This window comes from Tinamus guttatus, unplaced genomic scaffold, assembly GCF_059628265.1.
Source record: "Tinamus guttatus ecotype Peru unplaced genomic scaffold, ASM5962826v1 Tinamus_guttatus_pri_ptg000942l, whole genome shotgun sequence".
NCBI lineage: Eukaryota > Metazoa > Chordata > Aves > Tinamiformes > Tinamidae > Tinamus > Tinamus guttatus.
In genome coordinates this window covers 1,511,232-1,523,618 of record NW_028289476.1, presented here as the reverse complement: position 1 = coordinate 1,523,618, position 12,387 = coordinate 1,511,232, and the positions used below count along the sequence as shown (strand labels likewise).

Below are 12,387 nucleotides of genomic sequence, written 5' to 3'. Positions count from 1 at the left end.
CAGGGGCTGTGGTTCTACGAGCAACTGCCAAGAGCCCTGCCACTGCCTCTGCTCTTCTCATTGGCCAGTCCCAGCTCATAGTTGTGTTGCAGCCCTGCTATTGTCACCCCTGATAGCCACGTGGCAGCCCCTGACACTGCACCAGGCCCATGGAAATGAGAGAAATGCCTGTTGTTCATCCCTGAAGCAGTAGATGGGATCTCAAGCAAGATCAGCTTCTTGTCTTGAGTTATGGTCTCCATCCAGAAAAAAACTGTGCACAGGCAGATTTTAAAAATATGCCAGTGTCAGCGAAGCCCAGAGGCCACCCTGATGTCCAGGTGCTGGATCTGCATCCATGCGCCCTGGTTGCAGGCACTTCTGCTTCACAATGAAGCTGCAACTCTGGGACTTCCACAGAGCTCTGCTTCCTCCACTCACACCCTCTTGGCAGAGGCCTGCAGCCTCAGACAGGGACAAGCAGGCATGTGCTTGTAGCCTGCATGCGTTGGTGGTATAGTGGTGAGCATAGCTGCCTTCCAAGCAGTTGACCCGGGTTCGATTCCCGGCCAACGCACACCCACTTTTCTTCTTCTTCTAACTGCTTGCAGAGGTCCTTCCATCTCTTACCAGAAAAGAGCCTGGCTTTCCCCAACAAGCTCATGTTCTTCCCTGGGGCAGCCACTCCCCTTACTGCATGCACAGGCAGCATGGGCCAGTCCACAGAGCCCAGGAGAGACAGCCTTGGTTTCCACATTGCCTGCCTTGCTGAGGCACATGCCAGGGGCTGAAGCAGAACAGTGGCTGAGGCTACAAGTGACGCTGGCCAAGAGTCAAGCACAGACCAGCTTCCTGGCAGGCAGCTGTGCTCATGACAGTGAAAGAAATGTTCACAGGCACATACCCCTGCCCCATTTCCCCCAGCGCCCACATGAGTCCTGCCCCCTCCACTCCATCCCTCCTTGCACACAGCCTCTGCCACCTCCTCCACATTCCCCACCCCAACCATCTCTGCCTGCTCCCAGGTCTGTAGGAGCGCAAATAGCCCAGCCTCGCTGCTGGTTCCCTCATGAACAAATCCACCTAGGAACTTCTGTTGTGACATTCTCCAGGTTGCCCTGGCTCTACTGGGATCTCTACCTGTTCTGAGAGGACCAAGAACACTGCAGCCATCCTTGGCATTCACATCACGGGCACACAGTTCCATCAGAGAGCATCTTCAGGGCTGGTGTGAGCAGAGCCGTGCAAAGGGAAGGTGTTGTGCCCACAGGTGTGAGGCAGAAGCTCCAGCCTCTGATCTGCCTTTTTCCACCTTGGAGTTCCAGCGTGGGGAGCACTTTCTCAAAAGCCTTTTTCACTGGGGCATTGGGAGACTCCTTCAGACTGTCCCAGCCTCCTCCAGGGCTCACCCTTCCTGCCCAGGCCTCCAGTCTCCAAGCAAGGCAGAACAAAGACCTTTTTCCCCCCGAGAGAGACCATGGGGTGGTACCACAGGCAAAGTCTTTAACTTCTTGGTTATTCAGATTTGAAGGGAGTGGGAAAGACGCATTTATTGCCATCATGACTCTTGACCATCCTGACTTCTTGTTGGCTTGTCCAGAGTAGAATGAAGAGCTCACGTGTGCTGAAGTCAAATCACAGCTCCAAGACACATTTTTTTTCTCTGTTTGCATAAAGGAATAGATAACTTTTCTCTTCCCTAATAACAGAGATGAATTTTTCTGAGTTTTGATTTTCTTGGAGAAGAGTTGGAAGGAAATTGTTCAGTGAGATCTAGGGGACCCATGTAGGGATCTCTTCCTGCCTGCTCCTGGGCTTGCTGAGCAGAGAGAGAGTCCACTCTCAGTCAGGGCCCTGAGGGCACCAGTGAGCCTGACCAGCCTTGTCTGGGAATCCCAAGCATGCAGCCTCTTCCCGTGGACCCAGCAGCTCTATTTAGGCTCAGTTCTGGACCATTTTCTCTGACGATGCTGGGTTGTGGGAGTACTGGTCTCTGACTATGACAAAGACATGACCCTGCCTAAATATGGATCCCATTGGCCTGAACCCTGACCCGCATCTGGACACCGCAGCCTGACTACTGATCTGCTATGCCTGGTGGTCACTGGACTGTGCTTGACCCTTGACAGTCCTGACTCTGATCCTCATCCTGACCTGCAGATTTACTCCCCAGCTTGACTTCAGTCCTGCCTCATCACCATGAATGAGGTTATGTGCTCTGATGCTCTCATGCTTTCTCCAGTGCTTCTGTGATGCCATGTCAAGACATGTCACAGAGCTGCACCAGGAGAACAAAACTCCACACATAAATGGCTTGTTCCCAGCCAGCATCACTGTGTAGGTCAGCTCCCTGTCAGGAAAGTGGCAGAGCCAGTGCAAGTGATAGGCCAGGCCTGGGCCAGAAGGCTACGTGGCCATGCCTTTCAGCAGGAGCTAGGAGCAGGACTGGAGCACGGCCTTCTCCTGTAAAGGCAGATCTCATCACTTCACGAGTCACGAGTGATAATGACGCTTGTTGAGACAAGCTTGCCTGAACAGTCTTTATAATTCTGTGGGGCGAGGGGTGTGTGCGTGTGTGTGTGAGAGAGAGAAGAAAGAGAGAGAGAGAGAGAGAGAGAGAGAGAGAGAGTGTCGAGAGTCGAGAGTGACAGAGAGAATGTTCACACAGAAAAAGCCCAGAGCCAGACATGCTTCCACAGTGCATGAACTACAGCCCCAGCCCTTGCACATTGCCTCATGCCAGTCAGAGCATGCAGGGGCCCGGGTCATTACTGAGACAGGAAAAGGTAGTCCCCGGAGGACTTGTGGAGGCGGCTGTGTGCCACCATCAGGACAGGGAGAACATCGAGCTGCTCCCTAAAGGCTGGTGCTACAAACCACACCCCAGGATGCTGTCCTGCTGGTAGCAGGGATAGGGTGTTTCCCCTGACCAAGGAAGGAGCCTCCCTGCCCACTGAAGATGTATTCAGCCTTACCAAATGACACAAGAGATAACCTGAACAGTCTCTATAATTGCCTGAACAGTCTCTATAATTATGTGTGGAAGGGTGTGTGGGTGCGAGATAGAGAGGGTGGGCAGCTGCACAATCCTGTAAGAGAAAACAGTCTCAGGTCTGCAGGGTTGTGGCAACGCTCAACAGCAAGGAAGAACATATGTGAGCTGAAGGGAAACACCTTTGGTTCAGGAGTGAGGGCTGTGATCATGTTGCTAGTGCTGATACTGGTCAAGCTGCACTACAGCCTATTTATGCTGTCCTCAATTCCAGGGAGCAAAGAGAGATTCATGATGAGGAAGAGGAAGCAAGAGTGGGGTAATTCCCTCTGGTGACGAAACGGTAAGCCATCACTTTTTGGGATCTCCATAGCTACGCATGTATGGGGCTTGAGTGAGTGGGCCTTCATGCTTCTTCCTGCCAGGTGTCTGTGTTCTGCTTGGGCAGTGAAGAATCTCATGCAAACAAGATCAAGGTCTAGGACAGAGATTCCTCAATCCTTCCCTGAAAGTGACCCGCATCCAAACATACCTATTTTGACCAGCAAGATCATGATAAAGGTCTAAAGCAAGTATGGCCTGCTTTTTAGGAGTGAGTTGCAGCAGCAAGCTTCAGGTTCACTGCTCTTTCTCCTGGGTCAGGCATAGCATGGCCCATTCAATTCTTCACATTCCAGAAAAATGTTGGTGTTGCTCTCCCAGAGCCACTGGGAGCCATCATGCTATGGAACTGCTGAACTTCTTTGATTTTCATCCTACAGCTTGATCTGCTTGTTTACATGAGATTCTCCACTGACCAAGCAGCATGCAAAGCCACAGAAGGAAGAAGCATGAAGGCCCACTCAATCCCCAATGCACATGGCTATGGAGATCCCAGAGAGTGATGGCTTGCCCTCTTCACTCTGGAGGGGACCAAGCCTGCTCTCATCTTGTCATGAACCTGCCTGTGTTCCCAGGCTCCAAGGTAGCTGAAACAGGCTGTAGTAGAGCCTGACCAGCATCAGCCACATTATCATATCCCTCGTTCCTGACATAAACGTACTTCCTTACAAGTCACAGCAGTCCTTCCTCACTGTTGAGTTTTTCCACATCCCTGAAGACTTGAGTCCTTTGACTCATAAGCATCTGCCATGGTATGCAAGGAGAGCTGTCTCTCAGGGCCAGTCCGAGTTTCTCCACTGAAAATACTCAAGAGCTGACTTAAGACGTCCTTCACACCCAAACATCACCAAAGTGTATAGCCTTGCTCACCCTGATGAGGCAGATGAGCCAAAGGCTTTTCCAAACAAAAACCAAGGAATGACAATTCATAACTATCAGTAGATTTCTCTCTTTTATTGCCTACATTTACATAACTTGAACATGTTGAGGAGTGATCCTTGCCCGTGGCTCTGCAGGATTTTAAGGAGATGAAGGTATAGGAGGAGTAGTAATCTTAACGTAAGATTGAAGGGAAAGAAAACAAACAAACAAAAAAAAAAACCAGGATAAACTAAAATTAAAAGCTTACTTTGGAAAGCAAATTAGTCAAAAGCAACTCTAAAGGAGGCAGCAAAAACTCCACAAACTCCACCTGGAATCTATGAGGTAAGAGGAACCAAATGCAAATAAAATGACAATGTTTTTAGTGAGGAGCAGCACAAGAGGCAAGCAAACATACATTACACTGGACTGTCTCAAGTTCCTAGACATTCACTGTGCTGAATACAAGTAGAAAAACTCTTTCAAAACAACAGTATTTGTAGCTTCACAAGACAAGAGGGAGAAAAAAGGAAATACTGCTGATGGCAGACTTGAGACTGTACTGCAGCCCTAAAAACACGTCGAATAGAACAGCAGGGTGCCTTGGGAAAGGGCTTTCCTGGAGAGATAGCCAAGAATTAAGATCCATGGTCAAAGATATTACGGAACCAACATCCCCAGTGTGTCCTAGTTTTCTATTCCAAAAAGAGTTTGGATTAACAGGCTTTTTTTATTTGGGGTGGGCGGAGGGAGGGAAGAGAGGAGAGCACAGACACTCTCTGCTCATGTTAAGGATTCTGAAGTTCACTCATTAGTGTGATAGAAGAAACTGAGATAGAGTTTATTGTCACGTAACCTGATACTAGGAAAGCTCTTATGTAAACGTCAGTGTTGTTTTAGAGAGAAATACTGTCTGTCTTCCTCAAGCCTCCCCAACACATTGCCTCCAAAGCAGGGAGGGGTGAAAGGCTGACCTTGGTTTAAGGAGAATTTCTAGCATGTCCTTGAAAGGTCTTGATGGAGGCAGAGAAGTCTGATATGTGGACCTGTGAGTCTCTGCTGGGCTGGTATGAGCATCTTGCTCACAGCCACAGAGGACAGATGAGAGGAAAGTATGTGAAATTTCCTCATCTATTTGTGCTGCTTCCTCTGAAAAACCGGTCATTCCAGTGTGATTGATAGGATGAAATCTTGTACTTGGATGAATCTCCTTCAATTTTCTGGCAGGCATTTTCATTTTTTCTGGCCTCACAGTGTCCTGATTGAGAAAGCTCTTATTTTTATACATCAGTCCAAGCTCTTCTGCTAAACAGCTTCCAGGGTTCAAATCTGAACTGAGTTCATTCAGAGGCTGATGGCACTGATTTAAGATGGAATCCACTATTCCACTCAGCACTCTGTCTTCCTCTTCTGAACTGTCCTCTGAAGGCACTGCCTTTTGATTTCTTTTTTTTCCAACCTTTTTTTTAATGAAGGAGTCTGACAGCTGCTGCATGTGAGAAGCATTTTCAACAGGAGGCTTTCCTATTTTGTTTTTGGTGATGTTGTCATTAGAAGGTCGGTGAAATTCTCTGTCATAAATAGGTATTTCAGCTTGCCTATAACTGTTTCCTCTTGATTTGGGAGCTTGCCTTGCTGCTCTGGCAAGCAGCTCCTGGTTCATGGATGAAGGTCCTGGCTCTGATTTATTTGACACACTGGATACCAAACACTTGCCGAAGTTATCAAAAACAATTGCTACAATCTCGCTAGCAACAAGTTGAATTTCTTCATGGGGGTCTATATGCACAGCTGCAGGTGATGCTGTTCTTTTAGTGCTGCCAAATAATCTTCCTCTGAACTCAAAGGGAGCCTCCCTTAAAACGCAGACAGATGGACCCAGCTCTTTCACTCTCTCATATACCTCCCAGACCACTCTCTCAGCCACCTTAACAATACCCAGTGCTTCTAGATTTTTAAAAACACTGTCGCTAGAATAGTCTTGCTTTCCGTCCAAGTCAACAGCACTGTTATCCCACCTGGAAAGTTTGCAATCTTTACTTCCTAATGGTGATTCAGAGTAAGTTTGGCTCAAAAGCAACTTCTTTGGCAACTCGGTCCTGGATCCCTTGCATGTAATGTCCCTCTGAAAGCTACAGAGGTCCTGAGGCACTCTCCTCCATGCCTCCAGTTCCAGAGGCATCTGGGTCCTTCTATACACTGATGGAAAAGATGCTTTTTGAGGCTGCAGAGAAGTTGTCTTCCCTCCTGCTATGGCGTTGAAACCACTTGGTGATCTGTTGGGCTTTATGCTTGTTTCTGCGAAAACCTTTCTTGTGCTGTTGGAGGACAGACTTTCCCACAAACCATGCAGCTCCTTGCTGCATGGCCTAGAGCTGCCAGAGTTGCCTGAAGAGAACTGGGGATCCTCCAAAAGAGCATCACATTGCTCTTTACTTCGAGCTTCCCCATCTGACAAAGCTGTATAGAAGCGGTCAGACACTTCTTCTTCAGCTTTTGTCAGTATAGCTTTAATATTCAGCACTTCTTCTACAGCCTTCTGTAACAGAAATGATTAACTGATGAGTGAATGCTTTCCTTAGATTTCTTTTCCATTTCCCCATATAAACTAGTCACTAGATTTCTTTCAATCAGTCAAGTTTGAAAACAACATGATCTCAAGGCAGGAAATGGCTGATTCCAAACAGGAACTAGCTGTGGCTTAGTGACCTGTCTGCATTTTGCAGGCACAAAAAAAAAAAAAATACTGCTAAGGGGATATCACCTGAGCTGCATTTTCTTACTGAAAATCAGTGAGATGAGCTTTTCTAAATCTAAGGGAACTGCACTCAACCTGAGCTCATGCTTTCGGATTTCAATATGGTAGACAATGGTTCAGGTCTCCCTTTCCTCTCTCTGCTGCAAAGAGGAGAATGGCCTGGGCTGGTCAATGTGGCAACAGGCATGGTAAACCCCACTCCTAGTCACACAGAGCCCTGGAGAGGGTGATATACTGCATGCTAGCATAGCAGACTAGCTGAAGCTCTTTCCTGCAGACCAGTCTTAATGAGAGGTAGAAACTGGGTGTCTTGTGAGTTAAGAACACCAGAGGACTCTAGGGCTGGGAAATTCTTTGGGGAATTTCCACAAAGGGCATAGACTTCTTGGTTCTACAAGGAAGGAAATTTTCACCAAGAATCCAGGGGGAACCCTTTCCACGGCTCCCCAGAAGCCAAGTGTTATCCCTTATCTTTGGAAAGAGAAGACTGCACAAGAGCAATTCTAGATTCTGAAAAGATGGTCCTCTCTTGCCCAGCAGATCTCCCTGATGGTGAAATTACAGTGTCTGCCACCTCATAGTAAATCTTGTCCAGGAATCACCTCACAAATTCCTGCCCCTGGGCTTGCAGGTACCACCACATGGTAGAGTGACAGCTGGAAGAGAACTCTGAAGACACACTGGCACTTGTGCCTGAGGGTATTTTCCAAAGGGCTACAAAGAATACTCATTGCTTCCAAACCTCCTGGATTTCTCATGAGAGCCCGTATATGCCACTTACAGTATAGCTGAGCTCTCCCAGGCTGCTGCTGTAGGAATAATTGTTAAGAACTCAGAAGGTAGAGTCAACTCTCTCTGATCTGGCAGGAAGCTGAAGTAAGCATCCATGGTAGCTCTACAGTACCCAATACTCTGCAGCATGCCTAAGCAGTGTACTCAGCCAAGCACCAGCAGCATCGAGGTGAGGGATGTTGCTGGTTTGGCTACTCACCAGGGAAAAAAACAGCAACATGGAACATGGGGACATTTTTTTTTGCAGGTGATATGTGCTAATAAGCACATCACCCTGGAGCTGAAGTGGCCACTAAGAGCACCCAGGAATATCTTTGCCTCAGAAACTGCCTGTGCCTTGTGTGAGAGATGGAAAAACATGCACTTGCTCTCTGACATCCATCCATCACACACCAGTAAGGTAAGATCTTCTCAATAATCAAGAACCACTCATAAGATGAGTGAAACTGTATGCATCAGCCCGCCCTTGTGAGTCCTGGGTACCACAACCCTGCAGTACTGGAGCCACAACCACCAGCATCCACCCAGCTCTGACGTACAGGTCTCCTGTGTGAGCGCTTTCTGAGCAACATTTTCAAAAGCACACGTGGCCACCCAACCAGAGGTGGAAAGCCACTGTGCAGCAGTAGTAGGGCAAAAGGAGTGGAAAGGGGAAAGGGTGAGAGTAAGGCAACAGGAAAAGCTGCTCATCTGCTGACTCCCCTACCCCTGCCCAAAACATGCTTGCTGTGCTCAAGGGATGTTACCAAGGCTTCCTGTTTTCCTGAAGTGTGCCAATGAGGCACAACGGCCAGCAAGTGATTGACTACTCCAAAAGGAAAGACAGACATTAAAATGACCTGAATTTGAAGATGACATTGGTCTAGGTAGAGACCAAGGATGGGCTCTCCAGCCCTTATTTACTGTGCAAGCAGGCATTGTACAGAGTCTGAGGTATGAAATAATAACAACTTCTGATTACTTCCATGATGCAATTTTGGTGAACTGGAAAATAAGAAAGATACCTGAGAAAATGACTTTTCTTCAACTCTCTCTGGCTCCTTCCCTTTTGTTTTAAGCTGATGCCATGCAGATGGCTCACATTTTGGTCTGGGGGTAAGTTTATCCAGTGGCGGTCTAGGCTTCATTTTCAGCAGTGGAACTGGCACAGATATAGGCCTGGTCAGATTTTGCACCCCTGGTGACTTTGGCTCAGCCTCTCTGTATCTCTGGGGTTTGTCAAGGAGGTGAGATCCATCTTCCATTGCTTCATCCAATACTTGGAAAATAACTTGATTGGCAAAATGTTGGCAATATTGGGCTGAGAATAGTGTCTCTTCTTGGAGGCAATCAGGAGTCCCAGTGGGGGAGTAGGCAGGACAGTAGCAAGGAACATGAGGCAGGGTTGTTGTCTTATGGACACCTGCAATTCTTTTTTCAGGCTCTTTGCTAGTTCCTGGTTGAGATGTCAGCATTGTCTTGAGAGGTGAAAAATTAGCTGACTTTTCAGAAACACTCTGCAAGAGAAACAGAGGGTGAAGGTCTTACTCGAGTAAACAAAAGCATGCATCAAAAGACGTTTTTAACCTTTTAAGCCTGTGAGCCACAGAGATGAAAGGAGGAAAAATCCAATCTGAAATCCAAGTCTTGGTGAGCATTTAATGAGAGCATAACTGGAATCCCTTTATTTAAATTAGGCAAGTTCAAATACTGATGCTAACGTAGATCCAAAGTCAGACAGCCTTATGTTGTGGTCACCATAAAATGCTGTTTAGCATGTGTACTCCCAACAGTCACAGAAAGCAGGGCAGTTTGGGAACATAGCTGAGCTCATTACATAGATGAACTCATTCCTCTTCTGGAACAAGGGAAGGACCATGAGTATCAGACCAAGACTGCAACTTTTGTTCATCTGCATGCGGAAGTTGTCAAATCTTGTAGGTTTTTTTTTTTTTTTTTTTTTTTTTTTTTTTTTTTTTCCCTCTTAAAGCTCCACCTTCTGGAAATGAGCTGTTATGGATTACAGAATCAGAGAATAACTGATAAACACTATCTAGTCCAATACTCCTGCACAAGAAGCATCACGTAAAGCACATTGCACAGGATCACATCCAGGTTATCTCCACATGAGAAAGAGACTCTACAACCTCTCTGGGCAACCTGTGCCAGTGCTCAGTCACCCTCACTGTGTAAACTTTTTCCTCAAATCCACTCAGAAGTTCCTGTGATTCTGGCCACCACTGAAGATAGTCTGGCACCATCAGAAGATGACACCATCCCTTCAGGTGCAGACTGATAAGATCCCTTCTCAGTCTTCTGTAGACTAAACAGGCCTAGCTCTCCCAGTCTCTCTCCATAGCAGAGATGGTTCATTCCCATAATCATCTTTGTAACTCTACACTGGACTCTCTCCAGTAGTTTCATACTCCTCTTTCACTGGGGAGCCCAGAACAGGACATAGCACTCCAGATATGGCCTCACCAGGGCTGAGTAGAGAGGGAGGGTTCTGACAGGGTATGCTTTGGGGTGCTTTTTTTCTTCGTGGCTTTAGGGGAAAAATGGAATGGAATGGAACGGAACGGAAAGGAAATAAAATAATCTTTATTGGGATGATCCACATCCACCCTGAACGGTTAATCACATTGCAGAACTTACAGTAGGTAGTTCCATGCCTTGGTCTAGGTCTGGCTATATTTCTACTTTAAAAGCTCATAGTTTTCTAATTCCTGTCTTCTGGGCTGGGCAGCGTTGCTTGTTTATTTTGATAACTAAACCATGTGAATCTAACCTAGGTCAAAACACCATTCACTTTCTCTGCTTCTAAATGACAGTGTTGTGCATTTGTTCCATTTATAGCATGCAGTTTGGCAGCACTTTGGAGTTTCACTCACAGTGCATGAGAATTAATCATCGGGTCATGTGGGAGGATGGTTTTCTTTTGAAACAGAGCCTCTGTGCCGATTCCTCAAAGCCAAGTTGTAGACCAAAGAGTCAGTATGGTATGATACTACACATAGCCTGTGGAAAGTACATTTCTAACAGCTGTTTCCTGCCAATACTGAGTTTCAGATTTCAAGTGATGGAAGCCTCCATCCTCTTCCTCTCCATCTCCCTCACACACCAAACACATAGTGCTGGGTTCAGAGGAGGGGCTGACAAGGAGCTGATCGTGTATACAGCTACATATGAGTTCACAGGGAAGAAGTTGTGTGCATTGCTATGCAACAAAATATGGCTAGTTTCCACAGTGCTGACTTTCTTCTCTGGGAAAGGTTTAAGTACAAGGAGATTTAGGAGACATACCTTTGGGTGGAAAGTCCTCTCCACTTTTTCCATCCACTTGCTCTCCTCCACACAAGCAGCCTGGGCAGCAAATTCATTCAGCATGCTCCGCTTAGGGCCCTGGCCAGCTTTGCCTGTGACTTCCTTTTTCCATCTTCCTGCAGAGCTGTGTGGGGCAGGGTAGCAGCCAGAATAGAAATGACCCTGCTTTGTCCAACAGAAACAATTCTGAGGCTCACTTGCTGAGCTCAAATTGAGCTCTTCATATACCAACATGGCATCCCTTATTTGCTGGGCAGCTTCTTCCTTTATAGATGGGAGGCTCTTAAATGCATCCCTGTTGGCAAGCAAGTCTGCAAAATTGGAGAATCCCTCAGCACTGAGAGGGGAGAAAGGAGGAATGCTACCCCTCTTTGGTCTTTGCTGTGGTGTTCCTCTCAATATGCTCAAAGAGGAAACCCCCCTATGACAGCATAACTCCTTTGGGTTCTGGCATCCACAGTGGGCCAGTAATGTAAACTGGGTGCTCCATTAGTGGGCTTTTGAGAGGAGTGTCTCACTGCACAAGAGCAAAACAAAGCTTATCATTCAGGAGGAGGCTGGAAGGGCCAGAAAAAAATGTCTCTTGGAATCCCCGCAAAGTCAATTAGTTATTGCAGCCCTCGAGGTGGACCAGAATTACAACTCCATTGTAATTGTAAAGTCACTGAAAGACGTATGCTCTGCTGGTGAACAGACTACATCGATGGTATTATACTCAGTGAAGCAAAGACACTTCACATTCTCCTCTTGCCTTTCACTTGCAGCTATCATCCTGTTAGTTATGTTAATGTACTGCACCACAAAGGACATAAGAGTTGTTTGGACTCATTGTAGGACAAGGGAAATATAATGAGTCAGAGGTTACAGGATGAGATGCAGCCATCTCCACACTTTATTTGCAAGATTATCCTTTTCCCTTCTACAAATAGACTGTCAGAAGCTATGCAAGGTATAGTGAGTCTTGGACTTTCTCAGCTGGCTGGAAGTCCCTGTTCACAAATTGTAAAAGCCTTAATTGACACTGGAGTGGAGGCCTCTAATATAAGGAAATCCCAAGAAATGTAAAGGACAACCTGTACTTATTACTGATTTGAGGGGAAAAACAAATTGAAGCTGTGCAAACACAAATAGAAATGAAAATAGGGAACCCCTCAAAACAATTGTATTCAGTTATGATTGTTCCTGTCCCTGAATATATAATTGGGATTCATGTTTTAAAGGGACTGACTCTGAATCTTTCTGATGGTTTGTATCAATTTGGAACAAAGAACTATATTAATACCTAGACAATCTTAGCTGGAAAGGTAAAAATGCTCCCTGT

At 46.6% G+C, this 12,387-nt stretch overlaps 1 non-coding gene across 1 annotated transcript; it reads left to right on the top strand.

Moving 5' to 3' along the window:
- Positions 1-484: 484 nt before the first annotated feature.
- On the top strand, positions 485-556 carry TRNAG-UCC (transfer RNA glycine (anticodon UCC)). The gene has a single exon. It is a non-coding gene; the product is annotated as a tRNA-Gly (tRNA).
- The last annotated feature ends 11,831 nt before the right edge of the window (positions 557-12,387 follow it).